The following is an 11,133-nucleotide window of genomic DNA, read 5'->3' on the forward strand; positions in this document are numbered from 1 at the left end:
CAAGTGAGACCTTAATAAAAACAGGCATGAGACATATGACTATGACTCAAGGTCCTATTAGTCACTAAATAAGAAATAAATGAAAGCATTGAGTAATGGGACATTATAACCCTTAACTCTGCAAGAAATGGCTTGTCACAAAAACTCTGAACATCACAAGTGGGAAGTAACTAGTTATGGCTCCTCTGGTGATGTTAACAGTCATGCAAATGTTGTGAATATTATATAAAGCCTGCACTTTTACTTGCACTTTAGCATTTTTGTAGTATTGACTCCTACTTAACCTTGAGTAAGTTTAATTTTAAGGTAAGAATACTCAGTAGAAATTGATCTAGCAGTCAAATGAAAATTTTGGACTTTACCTCCCTGATTTTGTTGATATGAGCTAAAAGGCAACAACCTCCAAACCTTGGACCAATCAAGGCAAAAGGGCCATGTGAGGATGATGGCAAAATGGGTATTCTTTGGGTCAGAAACCTCCAAAAAATGCAAAAATTACAAAAAATGTGGATGATGTTCAGTCAGCAATATGGTACCTAGTGTGAGTACTTGAGTATTTTTGGTAATTTATGCCATTTCTCAAGCAATTTGCAAGAAAATGACTTTCTCTCAAACTTGAGTAAAATTTAACCAAAGTACCATTACTTCTACTAGAATAACACATTTCAATACTCTTTGTGCCTCTGCTCAATATCAAAGAGAATACAGACAGAGCATGATTTTCGCTGAGTGGTCACAAGTACATACTACCCGACTGCGTCCAGATTCCAACATGTTTGATATAATCGTAGTGTCTCCGACTCTCGTCGGGAGGCAAGAGATTAGAGTCTGCACCCCTCATACACTTATAGATTTTCTGTGCCAACTGCCCCAAAATCTGCAGACTAGGCCCGATTGTGAATCCTGGCTAAAATCGGGGCAATAGTTGTCTACTGATTTTAACCACTGGAGGGCAAACTGAGTCAGATTTAATGAGATATACACCGAGTCAGGTTTAGCCAGATAAATACAGCACTGGCACATTGGGGCTCAGATGTTACTGTGACCAGTGTTGTAGATACCGTTTACGACTCTAAACTTGAGTTGCTCGATAATTCATTGTGTTGAAACTTACTTGACAGGAACTACTTTTCAGTCACAAAAAGTATTTTTATGCTTTATTAGGAGAGGCCAAGCAAATACTTTGCAGATGCACACATTTCCATTGGTTACGTTGCTACACATTGTTCACCATCTTAGAAATTTGGCTGATATCATTTGGAGCTGAATGAAAGTGAATGGCATCTTGAGGTAGGGAAGTAAGACACATGATACTGCTTATGTAATGGCATGTTGGGGTTCCCCAAGACAAACTGGAGGTAGACTACTCCTAGGCCTGGAAGAACCAGAGAAACATTTGCATTGGGTCAGGGAGAATGCCAGTAACCTATAGGATAGGTGTACTCAACTGGAAAGTCACCAGTTCAAGTCACAGGGTTAGCTTGGAAAAATGCATCCAGATGGGAAGGTGAAGGCATAGAGTGAGTTCAGGAAGGCCAGAATACATGAGGGGTAGTGAAGCCAAACTGTCTTATGTAAAAAATATAAATAAATCTCATCCTCACACAGAAGCTGCAGCCACAAATACCATAATAAAAGACAATGCTTTGGGCAGATGTGTAGTATTGCACTTCACATTCTTGAAGTCTGTTAGTGATCAAGACCAATGAACATGTGTAGTCAGTAGAAAACATGTTTATTTCAAAAAAGGCCAGTCAATTACACGCCATTTATGAAATTTCCAGATACAGCTGTTGCCATGCCAGATGAAGAGGCTCATACAGGATGTATGTCTAGGAACAGGCCAGGGAACCTGAAAATAGAGAAAACATTTAACAACTCCTGCATGGCAAAGACTTTGAGGCGAGTCAGCCTCACTTAATATTCAGTAACATTTGCATCTAGCAACCTTGATCAAGTTGGCAAGGCAGACCCAACTTCTTAAATGTGCCAACAACTTGCCCTTACCAGTCTACCATTCTTCATCTGTATCATAGACGACAATAGCCAGGGTATCCATAGTATCCATATCCAAAATAGCCAAACCTGAACAGAAGATGGCACTCTCAAATTAGTTAAAGCCACAAGGCAATCACTGGTGTTTTCACACCTACCAAGCATGCGGCGAGATGGATGTGTAATCAGATCCATGCTGTAAGATTCTTGTTGGTAGCCAGGCTGCTACTGGGGCTTGGGCTGGTAGCTCGGCTGCTGCTGGGGTTTGGGCTGGTAGCTGGGCTGGTAGCTGGGCTTGGGCTGCGGCTGGTAGCTCGGCTGCTGCTGGTAGCTCGGCTGCTGCTGGGGCTTGGGCTGGTAGCTCGGCGGCTGCTGCGGCTTGGGCTGGACATTAGATCCAAAAGCAGCACCTCCCTCAGCAGAGCCAAAATCCCACATGCCAGCTTTGCTTTGGACAACACCATAGTTGGTTTTGGGCTTGGGCCGGTAGCTCGGCTGCGGCTTGGGCTGGTAGCTCGGCTGCTGCGGCTTGGGCTGGTAGCTCGGCTGCTGCTGCGGCTTGGGCTTGGGCTGGTAGCTCGGCTGCTGCTGCGGCTTGGGCTTGGGCTGGTAGCTCGGCTGCTGCTGCGGCTTGGGCTTGGGCTGGTAGCTCGGCTGCTGCTGCGGCTTGGGCTGGTAGCTCGGCTGCTGCTGCGGCTTGGGCTTGGGCTGGTAGCTCGGCTGCTGCTGCGGCTTGGGCTGGTAGCTCGGCTGCTGCGGCTTGGGCTGGTAGCTCGGCTGCGGCTTGGGCTGGACATTAGATCCAAAAGCAGCACCTCCCTCAGCAGAGCCAAAATCCCACATGCCAGCTTTGCTTTGGACAACACCATAGTTGGTTTCGGGCTTGGGCTGGTAGCTCAGCTGCTGCTTGGGCTGGTAGCTCGGCTGCTGCTGCGGCTTGGGCCGGTAGCTCGGCTGCTGCTGCGGCTTGGGCCGGTAGCTCGGCTGCTGCTGCGGCTTGGGCCGGTAGCTCGGCTGCGGCTTGGGCCGGTAGCTCGGCTGCGGCTTGGGCAGGTAGCTCGGCTGCGGCTGCGGCTTGGGCTGGTAGCTCGGCTGCTGCTGCGGCTTGGGCTTGGGCTGGTAGCTCGGCTGCTGCTGCGGCTTGGGCTTGGGCTGGTAGCTCGGCTGCTGCTGCGGCTTGGGCTTGGGCTGGTAGCTCGGCTGCTGCGGCTTGGGCTGGTAGCTCGGCTGCTGCTGCGGCTTGGGCTGGTAGCTCGGCTGCTGCTGCGGCTTGGGCTTGGGCTGGTAGCTCGGCTGCTGCTGCGGCTTGGGCTTGGGCTGGTAGCTCGGCTGCTGCTGCGGCTTGGGCTTGGGCTGGTAGCTCGGCTGCTGCTGCGGCTTGGGCTTGGGCTGGTAGCTCGGCTGCTGCTGCGGCTTGGGCTGGTAGCTCGGCTGCTGCTGCGGCTTGGGCTTGGGCTGGTAGCTCGGCTGCTGCGGCTTGGGCTTGGGCTGGTAGCTCGGCTGCTGCGGCTTGGGCTTGGGCTGGTAGCTCGGCTGCGGCTTGGGCTGGACATTAGATCCAAAAGCAGCACCTCCCTCAGCAGAGCCAAAATCCCACATGCCAGCTTTGCTTTGGACAACACCATAGTTGGTTTCGGGCTTGGGCTGGTAGCTCAGCTGCTGCTTGGGCTGGTAGCTCGGCTGCTGCTGCGGCTTGGGCCGGTAGCTCGGCTGCTGCTGCGGCTTGGGCCGGTAGCTCGGCTGCTGCTGCGGCTTGGGCTTGGGCCGGTAGCTCGGCTGCTGCTGCGGCTTGGGCTTGGGCCGGTAGCTCGGCTGCTGCTGCGGCTTGGGCTTGGGCCGGTAGCTCGGCTGCTGCTGGGGCTTGGGCTGGTAGCTCGGCTGCTGCTGGGGCTTGGGCTGGTAGCTCGGCTGCTGCTGGGGCTTGGGCTCCGATTGGCGACTAGAATACATCTCAATTCCATAACTTGATGAAATGGGACCAGACCTGGCCGCAGTGGTAGGCTTGTAATTTCCAGAGGAACCACTCTGAGCATAACTGGGTCCATAACCATCAACAGAAGCTCCCGGCAGTGCAGAGCTTGGTTGCTCATAACTGGTAGAGGCTAGAGAAGGTTTGTGGCTGCTCTCAGAATCCACAGTGGGCTTAAAATGAGGTTTAATGCCACTAGAGCCTTGACCTGTGTAGCCGATAGCTATAAAGAGAAAAAGATTAATCGTTAGTCTTGTAGATAAGTTTGCTAAGTGTAACCGGGATTATGTAGCATGCTTACCGTGCACATGTTGTCCAAAAGCTATCAGAGAGAGCAAGAGCACCCTGAAAAAAGAAAGCAACTTATAAAAACATAAGCATTATACAAATTGGCAAAATTAACTACCTGAAACTGTCCCCATACAAAAACAACAAAAAAAAAAACAACAACACTACCTCACACAAATGCCAAAAGCCATTTTGTTTTAGTTAAGGTCAGCCACCAGCCTGTACAGCTCGTGCCTTTTTTTGTAGCCACACGACAAAACCAGAAACTATTCTTCCAACCAAGCTTGATGAATGTTGCAAACTCAATGGTCCTTTTAAACTGTTGCTGACTGAGTCATCCAATCACGCGTCTCACTCTGATAAAGGGATTGGAATCAGCTTGGAGATAGCAGCGGGGTCTGGGCACGTGTTTCCAGTTTAGCCATTGCAGTTTCCAATCCAGCTCTATGGCTGTGGAGGTGAGTATCATGTCACTCTTTGCCAGCACATTTTAAGAATGTTATGGAAAACATTTTTACATTTGTTAAGCAGCAGCTACAGCTATTGTATGTTTCCATCCAACTGTCAAGCTAATTTTACGGAAACGTTTGAAATGTTGCAAAAAATAAAATGAGAATTAGATGTGTTTCTGTCAGTTGGGTTAAAGCAAATCTTGTTCATCTTCATGGACATCAGAAAACATCTACAAGAAAAATGGAAATGGAGTCGTTTAAGAATTGATGCCAACATAATATATAAAACCAGTTTAAATAAAAAGGCTGCTAGACATATGGCATGTTAAAATCTAAACCCTGTTTAGATTTTACAAGTCTGTTTGTATCCGCCTGGTGTAATGAGGTGCAGCAGCCTGTCCCAGTGATTAGAGAGACCATACGGAGGGTCACAGGTTCAATTTTTCAACATTCAAAAAGTTGATGTTTGCATGATGAGACACATGTCTGGGCGAAATGGCCTTGCACAACACACTGAAACCTTCAGCCTGCTCATCATAAGTTGCCACCACCAAGTGTCACCTAAATTACTATAATGTGAATAGTGTGTGTGTTTGTATGTCGTAATGTGTTGTAATGTCAGGCATTATATAAGTGAAAACTGACACTCTCTTAAAACTCTTAAAGCCATTTTGATCTAAAGGCTTATGCTTAAATGCTTGAAATTTGTTTCTTGGACAAATATAAATAGTGAAGTTGATCCTATGTATGAATTTCTTTCCAAAGCCTTTGCCTTTCCATCAAGGCAAAGGGCGGCTACTTTAAATAATCTAAAATATAAGATAGTTTTGATTTGTTTAACACATAGCTGCATAATTCAATTTGTGTTATTTCATAGATTTAATGTCTTTATTATTATTACAAAATGTGAAAAATAGTAAAAATTAAGAAAAATGTTTGTGTCCAAACTTTTGACTGGTAGTGTTTACTAAACACCATTCCTATATGCTCACTTAATATGTAACTTTGACCCATATTTACACCTTAAGTGCCTAAAACTCAAGAATACTGAATCTGCGTCACCATTATTAAACTCTACAGTAACATCTTGTGTGTTTCTCACAGAACTGTGAGCCTGGAATGTGCAAATGCCCAAATCTCATAGAAACACTGACAAAATAACTTGTTGTCTTCTAGAAGAAGGCCTCTTATTATGCATCTCCTTAAAGTGCTAGAACTATAATTATCATTGGTTGTTCAGTCTTGTTCATATGACCTTACACTTTTTGACCAATAGCTTTATTATATTCTGTCTACATAAATTCTATCTATTACCATAATCATGAATATTCAACACTATAAAACTCTGTGTAATCATCCAGATTTTGAGTTTTCTTCCACAATAGCAACATTATTTCATTACAAAATCAAATTACCACCATTTGGAAAATGTTTCAAGTCATTATCCTTCCCAAACAGGTTTCAAGATAGAGCTATGGACCTTGGAAAGTAAAACCCTTTAAGAGTATCAGAAAAGCATACCTGAGAGAATGGCATTAAAATAACACACATTCTCTCATCCTCAGGGTGAACCTGCTGGCATTCTGTTGCCTTGACAACCAGAGAAAAGAATCCAGGAGGGCAGAAGGCTTCGTTCTCGGCCACAAAGAACGGCATTAGTTTGACTATAGTGCCATCTTGTGGGTCAAATTCACATTACACTTACTCTGCTACTAAGACTGAAAGCAAGGAGGCACAATGACTGTGCTTTCAAGAATTAAGTTTGGAGATACAACTCATAACAATACTAATAGTAATACTACTAATACTACTACTGCTACTACCACTGCTGCTGCCACTACTACTACTACTACTACTACTAATACTACAACTACTACTACTACTACTAATTATAATAATAACAATAATAATATTAATGTGGAAGACCAGCACTCTCAGAGTTGATAGATAGATAGATAGATAGATAGATAGATAGATAGATAGATAGATAGATAGATAGATAGATAGATAGATAGATAGATAGATAGATAGATAGGAACTTTATTAATCCCAGAGGGACATTCAAATTATTACAGCAGCAGGCACTTAAGACACCACACAGAGACAAAACAAAGCACCCATCAGGTACATAATTAGGATAATTAAAAAAATAAAAATAAATAAAGAATGCAATGCAAAATAAACTATGTATTTACAACATACGTATATGTGCAATGTAGCCTATATATGTGTAAAGCAGCATGTTGGACTGTATATGTGCTAATTGTTACATATGTCACAAGTGTGTGTGTGTGTGTGTGTGTGTTACATATGTTACACAAGTGTGTGTGTGTGTGCGAATGTGTGACTCATTAAAAAAGTTTAATGGCAGCAGGCAGGAACAACTTGGCGTAGCGCGTACTGGAGCAGCACACCTGAGTCAGCCTGTTACTTAAGGTGCTTTCCTGCAGATAAGAGTTGCTGTGCAAATTCAAAATCACTAAAAGCAGAGTAAAGCATTGGAACACACTGATTTTTTGAGGTTCACCCAGGGGAAAAGACATTACAAGAGATGATTACCTTAGAACACGAAGGTTAGAGTGTGTGTGTGTGACCTACAAAGGGAGCAAATGAAAACATGTACTTTGGTGCCACCTGCTGCTGCTGCTGCTGTTGCTGCTGGTGTGTGTGTGTGTGTGTGTGTGTAATGTGCCATAAAAAACAGAAACACCCAAAAACGCTACTGTGAGGAAATTCCATTTTGGTAGTTACTTGGCATATTTACAGTACTTAGTATAAGTTCTAATGGGGATCTACCACAGTGACATTATGGAATTCAAACAGTCCGATACCATCAGAAGTAGGAGCACCAGGGGTGTGAGTCCAGTGTGTGAGTGTGTGTCTGTGTGTGTGTGTGTGTGTGTGTGTGTGTGGGTGTGCATGCAGGCGTGTGCATGCATGACAAGGTAGGGTGCAAATGGTTCTTGACAATCTGGGCCTTGACAAAGGCCAGGGAACCTGCGGAGAGAGAGGAAACTGTGTGGCTTCATCCAATCATCAGCCAGAATACTCAGGGCAGAACTCAGCAGCAGGCCTCCATGTATCTAATCATGCCTTTATCACCCTACACACACACACACACACACACACACACACACACACACACATACATACACACACAAACACACATGGAATGTTCCCTCCATGTTACCTCGAGAAACAAAGTGTTTCATCTTCTGGAACTCTTCTGGAACTTCTCTGGAATTTAAAATTCTGGTTAACTGTCAAGAAAACTTCAGACCTGCAAGAGTTGTGTTGTTTGACAGCATGGACAAAACATGAGCAAAAGCAGAAGGAGAGAGGTAAATGAAATTCTGGAAACATTTCTATTCTAATAGTTGCTTTTGACATTGTAAAGAAAATTATTTGGGCTAAAAGTAATTGCATATTAAAACTGCAAGATGAAATAGTAAAATAGTAAAACTATTCTTTCTTTAATAGGATATCAATAAGGTGCAAAGAGAGCATGGAAAGAGACGTATTTGAATTTCTGATTTTTTTTGTTGTTTCAAAGTAACAAAAAGCCATATCTCCATCTGAATTAGACGGGAAATTAGAAATTGTAGCATGAATTTAATTTTAAAACCTGGACTTTACAATAAACCTTATAGTTCATTATCGAATGGGAAATATTAAGTCAATTACTGCAGACTTATTAACACAAAAAGACATTAATACAAAATTAATATTTCGTAGCTAAATATTTTCAAAACATGACCATTACATTAAACCTACAAAACGTGATTAAAAAAATCCCTCAGTGTAAAACATTTAATCTTTCATTGTTATTTTAATTTCTCTGTGAACAAAAAGCTGTAAGTTGAAAAAAAGTTCACAGAGAAATATAACAATAATATAGATTCCATTGATATTGGAGGAACTATAACAGCAAAATATTTCCTTAGATAAATATTGAAACAAGTAAATGCAAAGCAAGTTTAGTCAATGACAAAAAAAAAAATCGTACTTCATTTGAAATATATATATAAAAAAAAAAATCAGGTTTGAGATTTTAGAAAAAATACTGCCCGGTGTGGTGTTTACACAATTTAATTGTTTTTGACTGAAACTAGAAAAAAATATCAAGTAATAAATACAAAGGAGCATATAGAAAAACATAGTAATAAAGTATAACAAATTAGGAATTTTAAATGTTAAATTGTACTCAGTTTTGATATGAACTGAGGTAACAGGGTAACTGAGGTAAAGTCTTGGAAAAGTCAAAATTTTTGAAGTTACTATGAGTACGACTGAGCTTGTTTCCTAAGCAGAAGCATGATTTTTCTGGCTGAAATTTTCGTACATGCTTTGGGTGATGTAAAATAAATAGCGGACAATCTTAAAATGAAGGATGTCTTAAAATTTCTGTAGAATTCACTTTGAGACCAACTGACTCAAATTTCACAGATTGAGTCAAGAGGTCACCAACATAACTGATACTGGTGTCATTAGGACCGATCCAAAGGTTTGGCCGTGCACGCATTGGAAAGGAGAGATTCCTCAGCCTGGACACCCCACTTGAATACCAGATTAAAGCGGCCTTTGATTTCATATAGCGTCCAATCATATTGTTTCCTACAGACAATCCATCCTCCATACAATATCCCATTAGATTGTGATGGAGATTAGGGACATTGTTGTATCCCGCATCCATGCCATTGCGTGTCCTCATGTATACTAAGTCGATTTAGCCCAGGAGGGGGAGGGTCAGATTAAGGTGATCCCTGTATTCACTAATTCACTGACAGCACATTAAATGGCCCAAACATGGCTGAGGTTTTCATCACTCCCCCCCGCAAGCTGGAAGAAGCATGGAGGCCATGAAATAATCACTTTAGCCTGAGAGTCATTGAAAATAGGCCATGTCTCAGATATGCAAGTGTGTGTGTGTGCATGCGCATGTGTGTGTGTGTGTTTGTGCCTAAGTTGGATGGTAGGTCAGGAGGGCTATACGCACACTCAGGAAGTATAGTGGTGGAAGGGCGGGGCTTGGACTAACGTTGCGTGACAAGGCTGAAGAAAACAGAGTGCAGCCTGGCGTCTCACTAACACTCACGCATGCACACGCACACATGTGCACGCACGCACACACACACACACACACACATGCAGGCATACACACATACATATACATGTGCGCGCATACACAGGCTCTTTACTCTTTTATGTCACTTCAGGTTAGTTTAGCAACCCTGCCTTTTCTTCACTCTCTCATCTCCCCTCCCGGTCTTCTCTCTTCTTCTCCCTCTCTTTTCAGTCTCTTCTCCCCCCCTTGGTCACGCTCTCTAGCTCCTTCTACCCCAGTTCTCTCCTATTCCTGTCTTCCCCTGACGTTTTCTCTTTACATTGTTCTTCAACATCCTAGCCTCTGAAATCTGGATTCTCTCTCTCTCTGTCACTCTCTCTCAACCTATACCTGGATTATACCATGACTGTACGCTGCTGTTTACTCAATAAAAGTCGCCAGAAGGGATGCAATGCAGTAATAATGTCGTATTAGTCTTGTTCTCATTTCAGCTATTGTCCTCGAGTGCCAAAACACATTAGATGAAGAACAAGGGAAGATAAAAGTCAAGCCTTTTTTTCCCTTCCAATAGTTTTTTTTTGTTGTTTGATTGTTTATTGATCAGTGGAGCAAAAGAGTAACCAAGACTGTCATAGCCTACCTTAATTGTAACTTAAAACGTTCAAATTCACAAAGAATTTCAAGCTGACCCGGCCAAGTTTTAACTGAAAATAAGTCGACTAGAGGAAATTGTAGTTCCATTTCTATCAGTATTGAAGCACTCACTTTTCACTTTTTTTTTCTGTTGAAAAGTATCAGTTGCAAGAAAGTTACCTTTCACTTATAAAGCTTAGTCTGATCATTTTTTTCCTTATATGAATCCAACTCCACCATGACGCCGGGTGTTACACTCTATGGGGTTTGTTGTCGCAGCTGCTATGTTTTCTTTATGTGAGCACTATTCTTTGTCATTGCATTTTGTAGGCCATATATATTTTGTTGTGATTTTTCCTCCTTGTGTTTTGTTGACACTGAGTTGCTGCTATATAATCAACTTGGGTCTTCATTTGTTTTTGGTTTTTACGTATTTTTTTCTTCTTTTGAGCCGTTTTACCTTAGTGTTTCATCACTTCAACACTTTGTTTTAACATTGTACAATATTACTACGCACATAAATAAAGTAACTTCTAAATCACTTTTATGTATGAGAATACTGACAATAAGACATGGGTCATGTAAATACAACCTTGATTTGGATCATAACCTGAGTATCCACGCAGCGATTAAATCATGTTCATTGCTTTGATGTTAATCGTATTACTGGCTGGTTGAACATGTTTACACCTTGTTTACGCTGTAAGCCAAGACATGCATACATCAGAATC

Source organism: Centroberyx gerrardi, chromosome 3, assembly GCF_048128805.1.
Source record: "Centroberyx gerrardi isolate f3 chromosome 3, fCenGer3.hap1.cur.20231027, whole genome shotgun sequence".
NCBI classification, from domain to species: Eukaryota; Metazoa; Chordata; class Actinopteri; order Beryciformes; family Berycidae; genus Centroberyx; species Centroberyx gerrardi.